This window comes from Suncus etruscus, chromosome 15 (assembly GCF_024139225.1).
Source record: "Suncus etruscus isolate mSunEtr1 chromosome 15, mSunEtr1.pri.cur, whole genome shotgun sequence".
NCBI lineage: Eukaryota > Metazoa > Chordata > Mammalia > Eulipotyphla > Soricidae > Suncus > Suncus etruscus.
In genome coordinates, this window is record NC_064862.1 from 17,609,482 (window position 1) to 17,632,346 (window position 22,865).

General features: G+C 41.8%; 1 protein-coding gene across 1 annotated transcript in view; it reads left to right on the forward strand.

Moving 5' to 3' along the window:
• LOC126031048 (sterile alpha motif domain-containing protein 5-like) overlaps positions 1-22,865 on the forward strand; it is a 1,042,808-nt gene that overhangs the window by 678,806 nt on the left and 341,137 nt on the right. The window lies entirely within an intron of this gene.

The window sequence follows — 22,865 nt, forward strand, 5'->3', positions numbered from 1 at the left end:
ATCTCATTTAATCTTCATAATGCCCTATGTCCTTCTAAATTAGATGAGGTCACAGTCTGGGTGAGTTATTTTTTTTTTAGGTGTACAATTTCAGAGGGATACAGGTAAACTGAATCTCGTGGCAAAGCAGGGCTTTTTATGAGTCTAGAGTAAAACCTCCTGGAAAGATGGTTTAAAAAAATGCCTAGATAAATAGTACAGTGGGCAAGGTGTTTGCTTTGCATGTAGCTGACACAAATTTGATCTCTGGCATTTCATTTAGTTAGTTCCCCAAGACTCCCTAGGAGTAATTTTTGAGTACAGAGTCAGTAGTAATCCCTGAGCATTACAGGATATACCTGGAAACTAAAACAAAATAACAACAACAACATAGGTTTCTGGGATAAGGATAAAGCCTAAAGAGCCCCACATTTGATTCTTGGTAATGCAAGGTCCCCAAATTATTTTGAGGTGTGACCCTGGTCACCTCTAGCAATTCTGGGCCCACCCAAGCAACAAAGTATCAGCAAGTCAAGCATTAACTATCTAGCCTCCTTGGTTAAGTATTACTATGACCATGGAGCCCCTGAGCATTTATGGAGACATCTCAACAAACAGTCTCATCAATGTGTACTTCCCTCTAGAATTTTTGATTCAGTGGTCTGTGAGCCACCAATTTTGCATTTCCCCCATCAGTTTCACTATTGTGATTGTTGTAATGACTCAGGGTGTTATCCACTTGTATGTAGGTGAGCTACTCGGTTGTGGCAACAGCGATCACACTTAGTGTCTCAGGTGGTGCTGAGGATAAAACTTGCAGCCTCAAACCCACAGCACAGGCCCATTTCCATTGACCCATGATCCCTACATGTCTTTTTTACCCCACTTGCCAGATGATGCCAATCAATGCTGCTGGCCCTGGAAGACACTTTGAGGGTGACTGGCATAAAGTTTAAAATTGAATTCAGCAGAAAGCAGTAAAGTCACCCAAGATATTTACCCTCGAGAAGAGATCCCCTAGAGTGCCAGAAAGCTCCTGCAGCTATGAAGGATGGGGCCATGTAAACCGTGAGGTACCAGTCAGAGACATGGCTATGGAGGTAGGATGTAGTCTGAGTTAGGAAAGGGAGATGAATGAGCCTTCTGGAGAAGCAGCAACTCAAGAAACTGGCTCGGAAGGACATTGAATGCTACTGACAACACATTGCTCCTGCATTCTCCTCAAATTCACCCCTCCATCCTTCCCAGCCTGGCCTGCTGGTGTCTAATCATGCCGCCTGAATGACACTCCAATGAATAAGAAAGCACAAGTATGATTCAAGCCCACAGAGCCTAAGTGTGTGGCAAATGATACCATATAAATTGGTGCCATCTGTGCCATTTGCAAAACAAATGGCAATTATTTTGAACAGTTGCTAAAACAAAGTCCTTTAGCGAGGTATTTTTCAGAACAGATCCAGTCGTAAAGCGATCCCTAACTCTTCAGTAAGGGACAGTGCATCAGATGGTGTTTCAATAATCTGTCATCCAGATGCTAAAAACTGAAAGAAGAGCCATTAGTTAAAAAGATCCTTGGGCTGAAGTGATAGCACAGTGGATGGAACATTTTTTGCCTCACACACAGCCAACCTATGTTCAATCCCCAGCATCCCATATGGTCCCCAGAGCCTGCCAGGAATGATTTTTGAGTGCAGAGCCAGGAGTAACCCCTGAATGCCACCAGGTGTGGCTCCAAAACAAACACAAATAGAAATGATGTTTTCAAAGAAAAAGAGAGGAATAAAGAAAAATGGCAGCGATTGCCACTATCACACCTTTACTATATTTTTTACTCTTATCCTTTAAGGAAAAATAATACAATTTACTGAACTTAAAAACAAATAACTGTAGTAGAATACCTGTCTCGAATATAGGCAGGAGATGGGAAGGGGGGAGGGGGTAATGTTGCACTGCTGAAGGGGGGTGTTCTGTTTTTATGACTGTAACCCAACTATGATCATGTTACTTAAATAAAAAATATATTAAAAAAATGAAAAGAGTAACAGATATGAATGACAGAAATCCTGACCCACTGAAGAAATCTGAGTCAGGAAAAGAATACCAGGATTAAGGCACTTGCCTTTCATGCTGCCAGCCCTGGTTAGATCCCAGCTCGAAGAGGTCCCTTCATCCAAGTACCACTAGGAGTGACCCCTGAGGATAGATCTGGGAGTAATTCCTGAGCGAGCACTGTCTGGTGTGGCCCTAACAAACAAATAAATGAAAATCTGTATACATTGTTGGAAGTACTTTTTTTTAATCAATGATAATCTTTGAGTCTTTGAATGTTTTTGAGATATTTAGAAGAAAAAATTTAGACCAGAATACACAGAGAGAGAAATTAAGTTTGTGTGGTAGGGGAGAAAAGCATTCTCTTCCAAACAATCTTCCTGATGGTCTGATGAGCTGGTCCAGTCCCTTCCACCTTTTGCTCTGGGTTTGGTTGCTGGTTTGGGATTTAGCTATCCTCAGGCAAGCCCTCTGCTTCTTGGGTTGTAAGAGCTCTGGGATCCACTCTCCCTGGACCCAGTGTTCATTCTTCTCTTCTTTCCTTTTTGCTCTTGCTCTCCTTCTGTTCCCTCTCTTTCCTGCCTTCTTTTCTTCCTTTCTTCTGCCCACTGTCTGTCTTCCTGAAAATAAGTGATGAAAGATCTGGCAGTCTCTGACAACCTGCTCCCCACAACAGGTAACTTTCCCCATACAGAATGATTTCTTTTCTTATAACTGAGACCAGGAGTTACGGTGCTCCCAGGAGATAAAAACACTTATATGGATGTGTTTATGTTTTGGAATGATAATATTTGTCCATATGAAAATATGTGTGATTCCTTTCTGCCACACCATATGGCATATTACTATTCATAATCCAAACAGGAGCAGCTGCTACTGAATGTGAGAATGAGTTTCCTTGAAGTAAAAAATGGGCTATTGGAGGCTGCACTTAGTTTCCAGCTTCCTGGATGATCTGCCAGAATCCTATGGATGGGTCAGTTCCAGGAGTCCGTGATGTGCTTTATAAATAGCTCAGATGTTCATCTTTCTGCCCACTTTCCTTCCTTTTCTTCCTGTCCTCCAACCCTCCCAGCATACAGATTGTGCTCCACAGAGCCATTTTACCTGCAGAACATGAATGGACTTGAGTGATCCTAAGCTCTTGGGTCTGGAAGCATCTGTAGAATTGTTGATGACTGATAAGAGCTGTGAAGGGGCAGGGGAGAACATGGTGTATATTTGCCCTAGTGCTCCATGTGGCTCCCTGTATGGCCAAACCACACTAGGTATTTGTGGTTTAACCAGAGTCCTGAAGGCATTGAAATACTGATTCATTTCCTCCCTGGGCCCACTAAGCCAGAATTAGAGGGTAGCACTTTTCACAGACCCGTTGAATGTGGTTTGCAGCAAGCCTTGGAGCCAAGGAGAGTACTATTGGGTAGGATGCTTGCCTTGCAGATTTCCAACCTAAGATAAATCCCTGACATCCCATATGGTTCCCTGTCATTCCATATGGTTTCCCCAAGCCCCACCAAAAGAAAACTCTGAGCAAAGAACCAGGAGTAAGCCCTGAGCACTGTCAGGAGTCATGGGGAAAATAAAGAAACTCTAGGGCCCGGTGCAGTGGCACAAGCAGTAAGTGTTTGCCTTGCATGAGCTAATCTAGGACAGACGGAAGTTTGATTCCCCTGAGTCCCATATGGTCCACCAAGCCAGGAGTGATTTCTGAGCGCATAGCCAGGAGTAACCCCTGAGCATCACTGGTGTGGCCCAAAATAAAAAATAAATAAATAAATAAATAAATACAAAACAGAAAAGAAAGAAACTCTAAAGGTGTAAAATGGAAGTGACTGTGGCAGAGGGACTTGAAGCCACTAGAGGAACCTCCATAATCAATCATCTAAAATATTCTTATTTAAGTCTTAAAGATAACTCGGTGGGCTCTGCTTAGTACATAGGAGGCCTGGCTTCTATGCTTGACACTAGCATGTTTCCTCAAGAACTGCCCGGATTCAGCATAAAACCAAAAACAGCCCCTAAGCACTTTATGGAATGACTCAAAAACAAAATTGCTCCCATTTTTACTGATAATATTTAAAAGACTTATATCATAGCATAGTCATATAGGCATGTTATTCCCTCTTAAAAGTTGGAGGTTTATAAAAGTTGGAGGTTTTAGAAAATTCAAATATGTGTTCATCCATCCCATGGGAAGTAGCCACGCCATTTGGCCACACACTGGCATAAGAAGTCCTGACCAAGTTATGCCCAGCCTGAAAGGGTAGGCAGATCATTCTTTTTGTTTTCTGCTCTCTCTGCCTGATGGAGCTTAACTCCTGGAGAGTTTTCATTGAGAGCTTTCCTGTTACTCTGTCAGGGGCAGTATCGATAGGCAGTGCTGAAATGGGGAGATGGTCTCTGTCCTCTCTTCCCACAGCAGACAGCCCTGATTTTCCTCATCTGCCCACAACCATCTGTCTTTTTCAGGTGTCTATTTGTCAGTTCTCTAAGTACCTGCTACTTTTATCACAAGTTATAATAGGGTGATTTATTAAAGTCATTCTCCTCACTCAGTCCCAAGGAGTGGCTACTTGATATGAGAGACTTGCTCTGCCTGCCTGGCCTTTCACCGCAGTGACCCACCTCGGGTTGTTACTTACCTCTGTCACCCTGAACTTGTTAAGAGATCCGGGAAGCAGATCCCAGTCTGTTCCTTCAGGGAACACTAGGTACATAAACTGCATATTTCCAAAATGAGATATATGGCAGATTCCTAAATTATCTTTTTGCATTTGATTTTGATTGTGTGTCTGTGTCTGCTCCTAATTTCTGGATTTTCTTATCAGAATCAACCTGCCCAGGCCAAGGATAGTGCATAATTGTTGTGTCCCCTATGACGTGACTTAAATTCTATAGTTTCTCCCTGATAGATGAATCTTGAGCTGTGTAGTAGGCAGTCAGACATGCATGGGATGCTACCATTTCTTTTGTTTGTAGTTGTTTCTTTGCCCCCCTCCCCAATGATATTTATGGTATATTCCTAACTCATTGCTGGGGTTACTTATGGCAGTATTCAGTGGACCATGATGTACTGGTGATCAGGCAAAGTTATGCTTCCACCCATTGGGTCATCTTTCTAGTTGCTGATATTTCTTTCTGATTTGTATTTGTGCCCTGCAGAAAACCAGCTGCTACTCTCTGCCCCTTTGGTTGTGCTGCTAAGTAAGTTCTAGCCTCTGCAGTCCATAGCTTGGGGGCAGGGGAGTCTTTTCATGTGTACCCAGAAATAGGACCTCATGATACTTTCTTCTTCTTAGAGGAATTCCTACTTTAAAAAATTCTTAACTCTGGGGCCAGAGCAATAGCACAGCAGTAGGGTGTTTATCTTGCATGTGACCAATCAGGATGGATTGGTTATCCCATATGGTCCACCAAGCTTGCAGAAACAATTTTTGGAACAGAGCTAGGAGTAACCCCTGAGCATCACCAGGTATAACCCAAAACCAAGAAAAAATTCTTAACTTCTATTTTATAATGATGTTGCTATTATGGAGTTAATATAAGATATTGAAGTGTTTTGCTTTGTTTTATTTGTGGACAACATCCAGTAGAATTCAGGCATTATGCCTGGCTCTAAGCTCAGAAATCAACTCTTGGCAAGCTCATATGGAATGCCAGGGATAGAACAGGGTCAGTTGTGTGCAAGCCAAATGTCCTACCCTCTGGCCCTATTGAAACATTTTTTGTTTGAAAGTATATTTTTTTCTCCTCAGCTTTTTATGTCATTCAAAAAATAGGGGGCCGGCGAAATAGCACAGTAGTGTGTTTGCCTTGCAAGCAGCCAATCCAGGACATGAGGTGATTCGAATCCCGACATCCCATATGGTTCCCCATGCCTGACTGGAGGGATTTCTGAGCATAGAGCCAGGAGTATTCCCTGAGCACCACCAGGTGTGACCCAAAAACAAACAAACAAAAAATAGAAGAATATATTTGTATGGCCCTGGAGCTGTGTTTCCAACAAATAGCCAGTCTTGGATCAGGGAAATGGTCTAAAAAGTGGAGCATCTGCTTTGCACGCAGGAGCCCAGGTTTTGATCCCTGGTACCACACAGTACATTAAGCACCATTGGCAGCAACTCTTGAGTACTGTGCCAGGAGTAGCCTCACCAAGTGAGGTTCAGAGACCAGTCAATTGACCACCACCAACACAACAACAAAATAACCAGCACTGGGGCCAGAGATATTACAGGAGTTAAGGCTCTTACTTACATGTGACTTATCTTTATTTGGTTCATCCTGGGCATCACATATGGTCTCCTGAGCATCATCACTAGAAATGATCTCCGAGCAAAGAGCCAAGAGTAAACCCTGAGCAGCTCTGGGTGTGGCCTCCAAAGAAACCAACAAAAATAGCCAGTTTAGCTTGTTGTTTTGAACCACCTTTATGTCTGCACATTCATGCCTAACATTCTAATCCTCCATATGAAATGCCTCACGAACTGAGGCTGGGGCAGTAATTAGTTGAGCAGAGTTCAACCTTCAAGATGGTATGAAGGCCCTAATGAGGAAGGACAGGGAGCATTTGCTTCCCTCCCTCTGTTTTCACAAAAATGGGCCAGACCATCACAAATGCCAGCCTTCTGCAAACCAGGAAACAATTCCCTCAAAACTGGTTCAGCTGGCACATTGATCTTGGATTTGTCCAATAAATAGCCATTGTGTGAACCATATAATCTCTGATAACTCCATTTATTAGCCCATCTCTCACATTAGCATTAAATGGAAAATATACACAAATCCAAGTCAACAGAAATTGTGTTTTGAAAGTTTCCCTTCAGTCTTGTGCTCCTTAACACAGTGTTCTGAGTACCCAGCACCCTTTGCTCTCTCTCTCTCTCTCCACATTCTTGTTAATTATTGCATCAATGCACAATTTGGAGTTTGTTCATTGTCTAACCACTGACACCTCACTAGGCTCCTCCTCCTCCCCACCAAAAATGGACCAAAAAAAATTAGACCTCCAAGGGTTGGCTTTAGCAAGCTAGGGAGCAGCCTTTGGATAAACCAGGTCTCCCAAGTAAATGATATGAATGAAAGAGGCAAACCCTGCCATTTGCCTTCTGAGAGGGGCTGTCCAGTAGCATAATGCTAAGAAAGTACTGTGTCTATTTTCACCTATGCAATCTTCTCAAAGCACAGCTAAGGACAGAGCACTCAAACCTTGGTCACTGTGACCACAGAATATGCATCTTCTATCAAATTTGAATGTAAATGTTCTGCCACTTGGAGCTAGTGGCTAGAATATTTTACAATGCCTGGACTGCTGATATTACTGACAGAACTTAACTTCTAAACCTCTGTCCCAGAACTGATGGGTTATCACCCTTTCCACTATATGAGGACAATCTGAGCACAGCCTCATTCTTAAGAAAGAAAGGGGAGAACATAGCTGGCATTAATTACATGCTAAAGTGGATGAAAATGGTAGAGGCAGGTGGAGGAAGATAGGGACTCAGAACTCTGTTTGCTGCAAGGAGACAGGCAGTTGGGTGAAGAGGAAGAAAGAGAGAAACCAGGAGATCAGATTCACTTTTGAGTCAGAGAGAGATAGTAGAGGGGTTAAGGCATTTGCTTGGCATGTGAATGAGTCAATTTAGATCCCCAGCACTGCATGTAGTCCCTTGAACCTCCCCACAAGTGATTCCTGAGCTCAGAACAGGAGTAAACTCTAAGTATAGCCAGTTATAGGACCCCAAAAACAAACAAACAAACAGAAATTATTGGCTCTTCTTTCATTATAGTGGAAATCATTGTTACTGGCATAATAATCATGGATTATGGAAATTTTACCTTTCATTTGACTTAAAGATTTGCTACACATGAAACTAAACATGTCACAGCCTTAGCTCTTGGCTGTCTTATAGATTAGAGAAATGATCTTGCTTATTATTTATTTTACAGCTTATTTTTTTACTTCTGCACTACCTCTCTATGAATCTCTACCAAACTCCATTCCTTTCTTACTTTGTGAGATGAGAGTAAAAGGCTGGCCAATGGTGCTCTGCCACTAGAATCAATGACTGAACATGGTCAAAATTCAAAATAAATCGGACATAGCAGATCATAAATAATAGTAATAAGATGTGGCTGCTAGCTATCATGTCTTTAATTACACATATAAAATATAGTTTCATTTGCATCTTTAGAAAGGGAGCCCTATTTTTCTGCTGAGCCTGGCATATTGAGCACTTCTTGAATGGTACTAATACTATTCTCATTGCAGAGAATACATGCAAATAATAGCAGCTTTTGCCCCCAAGCAGAAATCCTTTAGGGAGACTGTCTCCTCTAATGTGTGTCTTGATATACATGCATATTCCCCATTAATACTAATAGAGCCAAATATGACTGTATAAATCACCTGCATTCTGATGAAAGATGAATCTGATGTTAGAAGATTCAAGATGAACTCACATAGTACATTTATCCATGAGCTATTTCTTACTATGCCTTCCTCTCATAGTGGAACTCCTTGCCTGTGACTAAAATATTAAGCAAAGGCTGTTTCTGCTGGCTTCCTTCTTGTCATCAGGAGAGTGTATGTAAAGAGATACTTTCTTCCAGGTCAAGTGTAAGAAAGGGGTTTGTGAATGGTGTGGGAAGAAGCTAGGCAAAGGAGCCTCAGGTGGGACTCTGTGTAAATCCCTTGAGTTCAATTTATGGTACAGTGGAAAGAGAGAAAGGAAGAGGGGGGTAGGGAGAGTGAGAGATCAGGCTAGGGAGAGAGAGAGAGAGAGAGAGAGAGAGAGAGAGAGAGAGAGAGAGAGAAAGAGAAAGAGACAGACAGAGAGAGAGAGAAACAGAGACAGAAAGAAACAGAGAGACAGACACAGAGACAAAGAGACAGAGACAGAAAGGAGAAGAGTGGAAGGGGGGAAAAGATAGACAGGTACCTGGAAAGACAAAAGGAGGGAAGAAGAGAAAAAGCTAGGAAAAAAGGAGAGTGGACAGAAAAGAAATTAAGATAGTTTTCTTGCTATTTCTTTCTTTCTTCTTTCTCTTTCTTTCCTTTCTGTTCTTTTAATTATTTTTGGACCATATACAGCTGTGCTCAGAGCTTACTCCTGGCTCTGCACTCAGGAATCACTCCTGAAAGGGCCAGAATAATCATGGTGAGCTGGAGTTGAAACCACATGCAAGGCAAGCAAGGTATTTTATTAGACTGGATATTTCAGAGAATATAGCTTATACACAGTGTATCTATTCCCCAAGCCCCACCCAGAGTGATCCCTGAGCACAGAGCCAGAAGTAAGCACTAAACACTACTGGGTGTGACCACAAAACAATAAAAAGAAAGACTTCGGTTTTTTCTGTCTTTCTTATTTTGTGAGGAGCCATATGCAAGGGTTAGCCAAGTCAAATATATGTGTTCCCAGTTGATAGAAGAAGCTGCAGATAATAAAATCTGGGGGGTAAGGTCTCACTTCTTTATTCCCTGTGTCACTCTGGATGACACAGACACTCACCCAGATCTGCTGTATTGGCCATCTTTATTCTGTGACTGGAATCTATAGAGCAACATTAAAGTGTGTGTTACCAGGAGAATCATATTCAATCCCCACAGAAAAAGATGCCCAAGGATGCCTTGCTCCTCTGTCTAGCCCAGTACATTCCCCTTTTCTTTTCTTTTTTTTTTTTTTTTGTTTTTTTTTGTTTTTTGTTTGTTTGTTTGTTTGTTTTTGGATCACACCCAGCAGTGCTCAGGGGTTATTGCTGGCTCTGTGCTCAGAAATCGCCCCTGGCAGGCATGGGGGACCATATGGGATGCCAGCATTCCCCTTTTCTTTTGTAGTCTTTGTACCTTCTGATCTGAATTCTGTCAGAGTACTTTCTCAGTAGAGATTGTCTTTTGTCTTACTCAACTATGCCCTTCCCCACAAAATAACGGGATTAACTCTAAGAATCAAAAAATATATATAGGGGCTAGGAGATGTGTGGCTTCAAGGTAGACCAAGCCCATTCTTGAATGTCTGAAGACCTGGTTTTGAGTCATTGCATGCAGAATGGAAAAGGAGGTGGACAAGAAATATTTCACTACAACACAAAGACAAATGCAATTATGAAAACTTAGATGAACAGAGATCAACTTGAAGGAATCATTAGATCTGTTCATGGAGTTACTAAAGTCTGTGTTTAAAGCTTTACTGGACTCAGGTTAGTGCTAGTTGAACCTCCTGTGTTCCTGTTTAGGATCACTGAGGTTGGTAGATTTTTATACAAGTTTCGCATCAGATTTCCTGTCATGTTACTGAGCTGACATTACAATGAAATTCTGATGTCTTCAGATCTAAAACAAGTTTGGTGGTTTGGCAGTTTGATTAGGTAAAATTGTGGCACTGGGTCAATTTCTATCAGAGGGTGTTAGTGTGGCAGTGGATGCTATGACTTAAGAGAGAAAGGGGTATTTGCCCCCACTCATTCTGATAAGGCCCCAGAGAGATTAGCCTGGAACAGACTTCCTGCGAAGAGTCAGCAGCCAGTATTTTCTTTAGAAGTTTAGTAGATAATCTGGGCCCTTTTTCTGCTGGGAAGATGGCGGTTGTGAGCAGAGATTGCTGGGTTTTCCAGTGACAGGGTTGCTGTAGGGGAGTTCGGCACATCCCCATTTTGAAATTACCCCCAAATTTTCAGCTCATAGTCTAGTCAAACTTGCGAAGATTAAGCTGTCTATATTATTTAAGTTTAGTAGAAGACCATTTCTTTTTGGGTCATCCCTGGCAGCGCTCAGGGGTTACTCCTGGCTCCACACTCAGAAATCGCTCCTGGCAGACTCGGTGGACCATGTGGGATGCCGGGATTCGAACCAATGACCTTCTGCATGAAAGGCAAATATGCCGTACCTCCATGCTATCTCTCTGTGTGTCCCCCCCCCCTTTTAGGCGACCATTTCAACAGAACATTTCAGAATGAGTCTGCTCCTTCTCATTGGATTGAACCCCAGGGAATGCTGACATAAAATTAACCTTAACTAATGATATCTGAGGATTAGAAGAAAAGAGATTGAATGAGTTGCTATTAACTTTCAATGCCAACTCTAAATTTAGACAACATTCTAAGAACATGGCACCTCTAATACTGGCTAAGATATAGGGCTCTGTTTAGAATATCAGAGACTCCTTTTTAGAAAGCAAATGTTCTCAATGAGTGAAAGAAGTCCTTGTCAGTGAGTATTCAGCTCATCACATCAGAGGAAAATGCAGTTAGTTGGGTCATAAAATTCTGACTCATTAGGGCATCCTGACACTCATGGGTTCATCAAAATATGGATATTAGACTAAGGAAAAACTAAAAGTGCACTGACCACTGCAAGAAAACAATTGCATTTAGTCATTTACTCAATAGTTTAGTGCAATTTCTCAACTTGTTCCCAACTGTGGTTCCTTCTGATCTTTCCTTGTTTTTTGTTTGTTTGTTTGTTTTGTTTCATTTTTGCCACACCCAGTTCGCTCAGGGGTTCCACACTCAGAAATTGCTTCTGGCTTGGGGGACCATATAGGATGCCAGAGGATTGAACTGTGGTTCGTCCTAGATCAGCCATATGCAAGGCAAACACTCTACTGCTGTGCCATTGCCCCCTGATCTTTCTTCTGGTGCCCCCCACTACTATCCTCATACCACAGATCACCACCTGTGATCTATACCCCCTTAGCATATTCTAGGTGCCAGGAAGTATCATATGGCCCTTGGTTTAGTGCATATCTGCACCAAGCCCAATGCTAGGGATAAATTCAGAGGGAAGATAAGGTTCTGTCCTTCAAGACACTCCTGGTCGGTTAAGGGAAACCTTTTAATAATATGGACATTTTATAGTTATCTCACATATTCCTAAGTATAACTCTCATGTGTAAGGCATAAAGCTATTTTATAGCTTAGCCCCTGAGAATGTAAAGTAACTTAGCCAAGGTCAGACAAAATGAAAATAAATCATAAATCCAGAGCTGGAGGCATAGTAGAAGGACCAAGGAACTTGCTTTGCATGCAGGCAACTCTGGTTCTCTGACCGCCACCAACAGTTGTCTCTGAGCACAGAGCCAGGAATAAACCTTGAGCACCACCAAGTGTGCTATCTAAACACCAAAATGAAAGTATGAAAGAATTAGAAACTCATTGCCCTTTTCCTTAAGCCCCAAATCTCTTTAGTTTGGTTGATCTTAGTTTGGTTTTGGGGTCATGGCTGGCAGTGATTAAGGATTACTCCTGGAACAACATTCAAGAATTCTTCCTTGCAGTATTTGGGGGACCATATGGGATGCCTGAGATTGAGCCTGAGTCAGCTGAGTGCAAGGCAAGTGCCCTACCTCCTATACTGTCATTTCAGCCGCTACATCCTATATCTGATGGTACTTACAGTATAGCACCAATATGGTGTTACCTCTATGGCCAAATAGTGACATGTCCTCAAGAGTTGTGACCATTACACTAAAAATATCATGTTAGCCTTCACAGGAATGTTGGAAATCATATTTCTTTTTTAGCAGTGCTCCAGAATGGGGAAAGTCAGGAGAAAATGTGGCCCACAGAAGGACATGCTGTCCCATTCATTCTCAAGCAGTGGGAAGTAGCTCTCAGACATACCTGAACAAGACAGAGGAATGTCTGTAGGCTCCAGGGGGAGAAGGTTCTGCTGACCCGTGAACCAACCCACGTCACTCAGGAGTCGCTCTGATAGTTTCTGGACAATATATGAGGCAGGACCTGGAATTGAGGAGTTGTGACAAGAGAGATTGCCCAGAACAGAGGAAAAGCCAGGACAAGAGAGTGGTCCAAAGGAAGAAGAATACAATTAGAATGAGTGTGAAGGTAGGAACAATACAGCGGGGAGTAGGTTTGGGATGTAGATTCTATGGTGGGGGTCACCTCTGATGCCAAGAAGGTAAATATGAAAAGAATTCAGGGCTGGTGACATAGCAATGGCATCAGAGTTAGGACCTTGAGAATTGGAAATAAAAAGAGTTTAGACAACAGTGCTGAGAGAAGACACATCTACAGAACTGTTCCTTGTTGATCCACCAGTTCAAGGAACTTGGAAAGTGATGTGTCACTAGTCGTTCTGGTCATGAGTCTCTGTAGGCTGTCTGGAATCTTGATCCATTGCTCATTGACGGAGAGATTATAGTCTTCTTGTGTTTATACCAGGGGATTTGATTATGGAGGATGCTGGTGGTATACAGAGGACAGAAGTGTATTACATTTCTAAAATGCCAAAGCTGGAATTCCAGAAGAACATATCTGCCCAAGGACTTCAGGGAGGTGGTTATGAATGTGTGCAGACACGTACTTCCAGATGACTTCATTCAATGCTCCCCAAAGTTCGAATAGGGATATAAATGCTCCCCACTCCCATCCCAGAGATGAGAAAAATCTAGGAGAGGACATTTTATCCATGTCCTGCAGTTGCTAAAAAGTATCAGAATAGGGGGCTGGAGAAATAGCATAGCAAGTAGGGCATTTACCTTGCACATGGCCAACCTGGGTTCAACTCCTGACATCTCATATGGTTCCCCAAGTACCACCAGAAATAATCCCTGAGTGCAGAGCTAAAAGTAACCCCTTGAGCGCCAAGGGGCATGGCCCCAAAACAAAACAAACGTATCAGAAAGGGAACTGAATGCTACACATCATAATCGAGTCTCTGTGCCTACACTTGAAGTTAGGGAACCGTGGAGAAGCCTATAGGTGTCCCTATATGAAGAACTAAAGACACTGCCAGCTTCTTTACTCAACCCTGCTTCCAACCCAAACACCTCCCACACTTATTTGAACTTTTGTTGAATAAAAGAAAGATAGTACAATGGAGAGATAGTACAATGGGAAGGACATTTGTCTTATATACAGTCAAACTTGGTTCAATCCCTTGCAACCCATATGGTCCCCTAAGTACCTCCAGGAGTAATTCCTAAATACAGAGCCAGGAGTAACCCGAGTATTGCTGGGTGTGGCCTAAAATATAAACAAACAAATAAATAAAAGAGGCAGTAGCTAGACTAGATAGTTGAAATTGGATATTTAAAAAAGTGGTAGGGTGAACTCAGATTCTTATTAAATTAGAACGTCTTTCAAGACATTTAAGAGCCTTTAGAATAGTCTGTTTAGCTTTGAAGGTAGAAGAGAGGCCTCAGATTCTGGGGAGACTGATGAGAGCAAGAAACTTTTTTTTTGGTTTTTGGGTCACACCTGGCAGAGCTCAGAGGTTACTCCTGGCTCTATGCTCAGAAATCACCCCTGGCAGGCATGGGGGACCATATGGAATGCCGAGATTTAAACCACCGTCCTTCTGCATGCAAGGCAAATGCCCTGCCTCCAGAGCATGAAACTTCTTCACAGAGAATCACACAAACAACTTTAAAGAATAAATTCTTCACCCAACATCAGCTTCAGGAATGCATTCTGTGACCCCTATATTAAAGATCCCTATTCTTGGACTCTAGAAAACAAATGAATAATTTGTGGGAAAAAACTTCCTAGTAGATTCCACTTTAATATAAAAAATTATATAGTATAGGGGGTAAAGGATTTATCGCTGGTTGACCCTGATTCACATCCCTATCCCCCCAAATAGTTCCCCAAGCACTGTCAGGAATGACCCTGAGTGCAGAGCCAAAAGTAGCTCCCAAGCATTGCCCAAATATCTCCCATTTCTGCCAAAAGAGGAAGAAAATTATTTATATTATAATTTAATCTGGATGCAATTGCCATAGAAGCCTGTAATTTGCTAGAAAAGGGAGAGAGAAAGTGAGAGAGAAAAAGAGAGAGCAATCAGCTATTGCAATAGAGGTCATGTTCAGCTCCAGTATCTTGTCATTTTCGTCCATCTGAACATGCTTTGAGACTTTGAACCTTCTTCTCAGCAGATTGCTTTTCATCATCTGCAATCCTAAAACTTGCAAACCGCCAACAAGGCCCCACTATCAAGCATCTCCAGCTGGCATCGTAACTGTACAGTTTATTTCCCCCCCTCCTTGTTCTTTTGATTTACTAGGGTTCTGAGCCATTATTTTCCAAAAGCTAAATGTTTCCTAGTCTTTTATGTCTCTGATTTGATCGCTGTGATAACCTGCTCCCCAGAGTACCAAACTGGAGATGATGAATAGAAGTCTGTTCATCATTAACCAGCGCCTCAAACAGCTCCTCGGATATTCAGCACATTGATAATGGCAGGTTTTGTTTTTTTACACCATTACCTTCTTGACAGTTCTGTCACTCCACACAACGGCAGTCCATTCTGAAGGCTGTTTCTCTGATGAGAATATCCATCGCTCATGACACTGGCTGAGCCTCACTTCTGGTGGGTGCCATTGGTCATTGATTGAGGCTGATGGTACATGAATTTGGAGACGAAATTTACAAATAATCATGGTGCAAGTCAGATGCTTGTCTGTTTCTCATGTCCTCCATGTTAATAAAATATATTGCACACTGATAAGTGCAGTCCAATGCACATGGTGGTTAAGTTCTGAAATGCTGCAAGCAATCCAACCTGAGTCAATCCAACTGAGATCTTTGGATGATCACTACTTGCTAGTGACTGTTGGCACCTTTTTTCATCTCTCTAGGCTTTGTTCTCTGAAAAATAAGATTAAAATATAATGTCACCTCTAAAGATCTGTTTTCTGAACTGAGATGGTGCTGGAAAAGCCTTTAGCATAATAAATAATTATATAAAATATTCACAAATTAATATATTCAGCTATTTTCCATATATGCATATCCTCTTGAATAGGTAATTAATATATAATACATATTATCTCTTGGATGGCAATGATTTCCCTGACTCTGTTCTTCCACCATAATTCCCTCCAACACGAGTTGGGTTGAAATTCACTTAAGATGCTCATGGGGGAGACTGAAAAAGCAGAGGATTCCTGCAGGGAAAAAGGGAGCAGGGTAGATTGTCACCACAATGCTGTGCACCCAGGAAGAGTGCCAGTGCTTGGACCCAGAGCTCTTTTGTGTACTAGATATGAGCCTGAGAGAGACAGATGAGTTTCTATTGAACTGAGCCAAAGGCACCAGACAGAGAAGATCTCATCCTGCCTTCTTCTGCCTTGGCCACCTGTGCACTAAAGTATTAATATACAAGCATTATAGAGAGGGAAGCAGCCAATTTTTATCACCTCTAGAGTCCAAAAGCCCAGAGATTCGAGGTTCATCAGTGATCAGCATGGAACCACTTGCCACCTGTCTACATCAGGACTGGAGACCAGCATAAGACTGGGATAGATTTTCTTTAAAAAGACCTTGATTTGTTGTAGATTTTTCTATCAATCTTGAAGAGCTTTTGTGACTGGAACTACCTGAAATCCAGGGCTGGAGAGAAATCAGCTAGGAAGGCACTTGCATTGCACACAATTAAATCAAGTTCCATCTCTGGCACTCAGTATAGTACCCCAAGGAGTGATCCCTGAGTGCAAAGTAAGGAGTAAATTCTGGGGATATTCTGAGGGCATTGTCCAAGGTCACATAGCCAGAGGGATTCAAATGCAGAGGGACCTAAAACAAAGCACATTCCTATCTTCTGTGTTGGGCTATGTCCCCCTGGAAATAGCATGGAGAGTTCCAAAGATGAGGACACTGAGAGGACTCAGTGGTGTAGCACTTTCTTGCAGGCATGAAGCCATCAATCTCATTCCTGGCACCATCCCATATACCAAGTATGATCCCAGTAGGATGGCTGTTTGATAGTCACATAAATCTTTTTCCTCTTCTTTTGATTTTTGGGGTGCACCAAGAACTGCTTCTGGATCAGTCCTGCCAGAGCTTACAGGACTGTATGTATTGTGATGCTCAGGAGACATATCTGGTGCTAGGTATTAAGTCCAGGGGGGGCTGCTTGCTAGCTCAGCACCTATTTGATATCTCCAGCCTATAAGCCAGTCTTGATCTCCAGCCCTTATATCCCCAACATCTCCCACATCCTCTATTTTTTGTATTCCTGAGGATTTAATGCAGAAACTCTTACATACAAGACAACTCCTCTCCTGTTGAGCCACAACACCACCACACACACAAACACACATACACACAACCCTGCCCCCACACTGTTATTTGGGATCCTGGTGCAGCAACAAAGCATGTGCAAGCACTGCAACTAAATTGTTTTGATGCCTAAAGGTCAAAACAACTACAATAGTGATAAACAAAAGGGAAATAGAGATTTCAAAGATGGGGTCACAAGGATTGCTCAATGCTTTGCATGCAAGAGGTCTGGGTTCTATCCCCAGTTCTGCATGGCTCCCTAGCACTGCCAGAAGTGACCTTCCAGCACAGAGTTGGGAATAAGCTCCCAACACCAAACACTATTTATTGTAACCCCAAAACAACAAAAAAGAGGGATCAGAACAATTGTAAAGCAGGTAGAAAAATAGAGTTCAATCCCAGCATCCCATATGGTTAACCAAGCCCCACCAGTCCTAATCCCCTCCATCAAGCATGAACAGAACCTTCTCTCCAGCCTTCCCTCAGCCTCATTCTGGGTTCCAGTGCCATCACTGTTTGTCTGCCCTTTGGGGCCAGCCAGGTTTGTGTCTGGGAGGGAATAGAGAACCTCACATCTTAATTCCTTACACCAAACACAAATGGGGCTATCTTTTTGGGTCTCAGCCTTATTCCAGGGGTCCCAGTACCATTACTAATCCTTTGTCCCCTAGACATAGTCAGGCCTGTGTCTGGGTGGGAACAGGGAAACTCTCATCCTAATTCCCTCCACTAAACGTGAATGGGGGATCCTTTTCAGCCTTCCCTCCTTCTTCTTCTGGGTTCCAGTACCATCTCTGAAATGCCACTCCTTCCCATCAGCCATCCTTTTTCCAACTGTGTGGACACTAGTGTATCCACGCAAAGTCATTTCTATTTATATCATAGACTTTCTGGCAGATTGGGTCTAGCACTTCTCTCTCTTAGAAAATATACAGCTCAAAGACCAGCTGAACAAATCAATAAACTAGTATGCAATATTTTTTTCATACTTAGACAACCTTGCTAGTTTAGAAAAATAACCTCTAAGAAGATATACCGCGAGCTCATTTCATATAAACAATTCAATAGATCACTTTCTTAAACACCCTGATATTCCTGCACTCCAAACCACTAAATGCAAAGATCAGTGGGGAAACTAAAGAAGACATCTACTGTGGGGAATATGGAGAGAAATCTTGGCAATTTTCCAAGTCCACCCAAATGCCTGAACCTTATAAGATGAGGACCTTAAAATCAAGCCCCATTGAGCACAGAGCCAAAGGGACTGAGAACCACTGGTAGGAAAAAAATAAATAAAAAATAAAAAAAGCACTAAATAACAGGGACAGAACCTGGGGAAGGAAGGACTGTATTAAGTAAAACAGCTTGATCCCTGGCACCACATGCATTGTCAGGTGTGGCCATGGTAGCTCATGGGGCCTTGGAGGTCCCTGGCAATGTAGGCCCAAGCAGTATCTCATTCCAGGGACCCTTACACTAAGCTATCAGATTCCAGCCAGCCAAGTGGTTACTGGGAATAGGCCCCAGGACCCCTCAAAATAAATGAAAATAGAAATAAACACATAAACCACGTTATAAAACAATGTAAAGTTGCTTTCTGGGAAAGGTTAAAGCACCAACAACCCCCTCCCCAACACACACACACACACACACACACACACACACACACACACACACACCCTTCATTTGCAAAGCAGATTCAGAGCTGAGAGCAGAGACAAGGGCATCTAGAGAGTGTAGCACACTCTGCTTAAAAGTCAAGCACTTTTGAAAACATCTGCTTGAAATTCTATGCTCATGATTGAAAGAAAAAACAAACATGACTGCCAAGCAACAGTGGCAAGTAGCTAAGAAGAAAAGAACTAGTGACAAACAACTAGTTAGCACGTCTCCCCAGATGGCCAAGAGAGGCCTGGTGGTGGGGGTGGGGGAGGAACAACTAACCAGTGTAGGTAACTGAGGCCTTTGCTGAGAGTTGTTGTTTGATACTCCAGTAGGTTACAAAATAATAATAATAATAATAATAATAATAATAATAATAATAAACAAAGCTGTTCTTATTCCATCAAATGACATCAATCCTCAGCATTTATCTTCTTTGTGGAAACCCCCTTTCATTTGTTGCCTCTTGGCCACATTGCAGGCCTTGCACATCTAACTTTTGCCACAACATAGTTCCCTGAGGTTTGTGGGGTTTGTGGGTGCTGGGGTGGCTCAGTAGCAAAATCATCAGCCTTGCCAGCATGAGGTTGTGAGGTTAATTCTCGCTGCCTTTGCTGCCCACATGTGGCCATCAAAGTCCAGGGCTGACTCTGCTGTTCATGACTCCTGCTCTGCACCAGTGTATGACCCACAACTTAGAGTGTCCAACACTATGGCCACCACAGCAGCAATAAAGACAGGTGTGGAGGGGAACATGACTAGAGTTTCAGCTTGGAGGGAGGGAATAGTAGGAGACAGAGGAATTCCAGTATTCCCAGTCATGCTAGAACTTAAACCTTAACCTGAAAGCCAAAAGGAGACATTGATAAGTTTGAGCAGAACACAATCATCAGATTGATGTCTTAGAAATGACTTCAGCAGAATGGGAAAAGGACTTAGAGGGACTTAGAATAAAGCTAACTATAGACCTGGGTCTATAGTTATAATGGGTAGGGCACTTGAGGCCAAACCATGTTCAGTCCCCCAACCCTATATGGCCCTATGCACCCTGCCAAAAGTGATTACTGAATGCAGAGCTAGGAGTAATCCCTGAGCAATACCTGGTATGGCCTTAAAAATGAAACAAAGCAAAAACAATAACAGTAAATATAGAACTGTTTAGAGAAGTAGTTCAGTGCAAGAATTAAGGCACTTGCCTTGAATGCAGCTGACCCCTCATTCAATCCTGTGCGCCAGGGCCAGAGAGATAGCAGTAAAGCATTAGCCTTGCATGCATCCAACCCAGGATGGATGGTGGTTCGAATCCCAGCATCCCATATGGTCTCCCGAGCCTGCCAGGAGCAATGTGACCCAAAATCTAAAATAACTAAAATAAAAATAAATCCTGTGCACCATAAATAGTTCCCTGACTACCATGAGTACTGTATAGCTCATGATGGATGTAGCCCAAAAACAAATCAAAAGAAGGAAGAGATACCCCCCAAACAAAACAAAAATAGAGAAGTGAGTTTCTGTTTGGAAAAGTAGTAAACAGTATACATGGGACATTGGTGGCAAGAAGGGTGCTCTGGGGAAGGATGGTGTATATTGTATGAATGAAATGCAACAATGAACAATTTTGTAACTATGGTACTTTAAATAAAGCAATTAACAATAAAAAAAAAGAAGTAAACAGCACATCAGTTGAAAATGCTTGTGTGAGGCTGCCTTACCTAAAGCCAGGCTGAATAAGAAATAGGGTTAACAAGGACGACTGTATGTAGGAAAGAAGGAAATGGAGATTCTCAGGTAACCACCAAGATTCAAATTAGGTGCAACTTCTCTCAACCAGATTTCTTTAGATATTCAAGCTCCAGTGCCCAGAATTTTGGGTTGTAGATAGTGAATTAGTTAATTCTATCCTAAGCAGCTCGATTGGCTCTAATAGAAGGTATTGGTGGAAGAATCAAGAAAATATTCACTCAAAGCACTCTCTACCTTGTGTAGTTTAGATGTGAAGAACTCTTTGAGCACTGGGCAAACCATGGTATCATTGGGGAATATTTAGAGGGAAAATCCGTCCCAGATACTGGGGTAAGTGAGTGGTAGAGGAGAGGAAAGAGATAGAAATAAAGATAGATAGAGAGAAAGAGGAGATAGAGAGGGAGAGAGAGACACTATAAAGGACTTAGTTGATAGATTAGAGAGATTTTAGAGCAGATTGGGTATATGCCTTACATATCACCAACCTGGGTATAACCCCCAACACCACATATAGTCCTCTAAGCCCTGCCAGCTAGGAGTGATCCATGAACAACTTTGAGTATGACCCCAAATCAATACAAAATAAAGTTAGTTGTCAACAAGTATATAAATAAATCCACCAGAAAAGAGGCAAGCAAAGGAAAGAGACTGAGTGAAGAATGCTGGTAAATGCTATTATGAAAGACTTATTTCAAACTGTATATCATCTCAGTGATTCCATTTTTCTTTAATTTTTAAATTAAAAAGGAGACTCCCAATTAAATAACTAAATAAAACTCCATGCTAAAGACTAGCTGAGTCAAGAGAGCCAGGAAATTCATAGAAGACAGAGAAGTTAATAATTTATCAAAGTGCACCATATTGGGTAAGCTAAAATAGTATAAAGAAAAGGGAAGTCAACAATGGCCACTATGTCTAAAGTAAAAAAGGAAATATACTGAAACATACATGTGGATTAGACAATATTGAGGCCATCTCATCTAAGCATGTGAGAGCACCCCCAATAACTCACAGGACCAATTCAGATGTACTTATTATTGTGTCATTATTAAAACTATTAGTAGCAGTGGTATAGACTCAGTGATTGGTTGAGAAGATCATACCCTAATAAAATTAATGATTTTTCCGGTGCTGGAGTGTTAACACAGCAGGTAGGGTGTTTACTATGCACATGGACAACCTAGGTTTAATCCCTGGCACTACATATGGTCCCCCAAACCCCATCAGGCATGATCACCAAGCACAGAGCAGGGAATAAGCCCTGAGCACTACCAGGAGTGCCGCCCACCTGCCAAAAAAGAACAATAATTATTCTGTCCCTAGAGGTAGAGAGGTGCAAATATTGACCTTGATGGGCCTTTCACTCAGAACTACACTCCTTTCCCTAAAGTGACTTCTGGAAAATGACCATTAGATTCTCTACCCAGTAGATTATTTATGAGTAGTTCACTACTGAAACAAAATCCATCTTTTCTTTTTTCTCCTAGTGATGTGAATTTAATTTATTCTCATTTATTAAAGCTACTTTCTGGGACTTGAAAATGCTTTCTAAATGTTCACTTCATTTTTGCATTCACAATCTATTTCATTCAACACGCCTTAGTGAGGATTGAATTGCTTGCTAAATTTGAAAGAGATCAATAAAAAGCAGCAAAACTACAGGAGGTCATTTAATTTTTTTTATTAAAGGGCCCAATAAATCTGAACCTATTTTCTTCCAATAAATCAGCTGGAAATAAAAAGTTGCTTTGGGGCAATTTATGAGGTTATATCTAAAAATAAAATTTTACTTTCATTTGTGGCTGGCATTAGCATGACAAAGCTTCCTTGAAGCTTGCATAGTACTGAATATATGGCCTCCATTTGCACAAATATCTTTTTCAGAGCTGTCTACAAGTAAATGATTAGATTTGAAACAGAAAGAGTGAAACAGAAATACAATGAACAGAGAGAAATTTTCTGTGCTTAAAGATTTTAGAGTCCATAGTAAAATCCTGATATTTAGGGAAAAAAATTTTTACAAGAATGCTTCATTTACCACAATGCCTAGAATTCAATGAGGGGAGAAACCTTTAACCTCCAAGATCCACTTTACTTGAATTCATCTAGCCCTGTAGTGATGGTGCTCTGGGTATGAATGGTGATTAACTGTCTTATTATAATTTCAAATGTTAGTGAAACAGCAGTAGACCCTCACTAACCTTCCTTTCCCTTCTCTGGACAGTTCTCAAAGTGATCTTTGCCCCCACCAGTGTTTCAGTCCAGCCCAGATTCTCTCAGTTACCCCCACCTGAGCCTTCTCTAATTTTTTGTCTTTAACCCCTTTCTCCACCTTCTTCCCCTCCCTCACAACATCACATAGAAAATGCAACTCTTTTCCTTTCTACCTTTTTTAATTTTTATATTTGTAC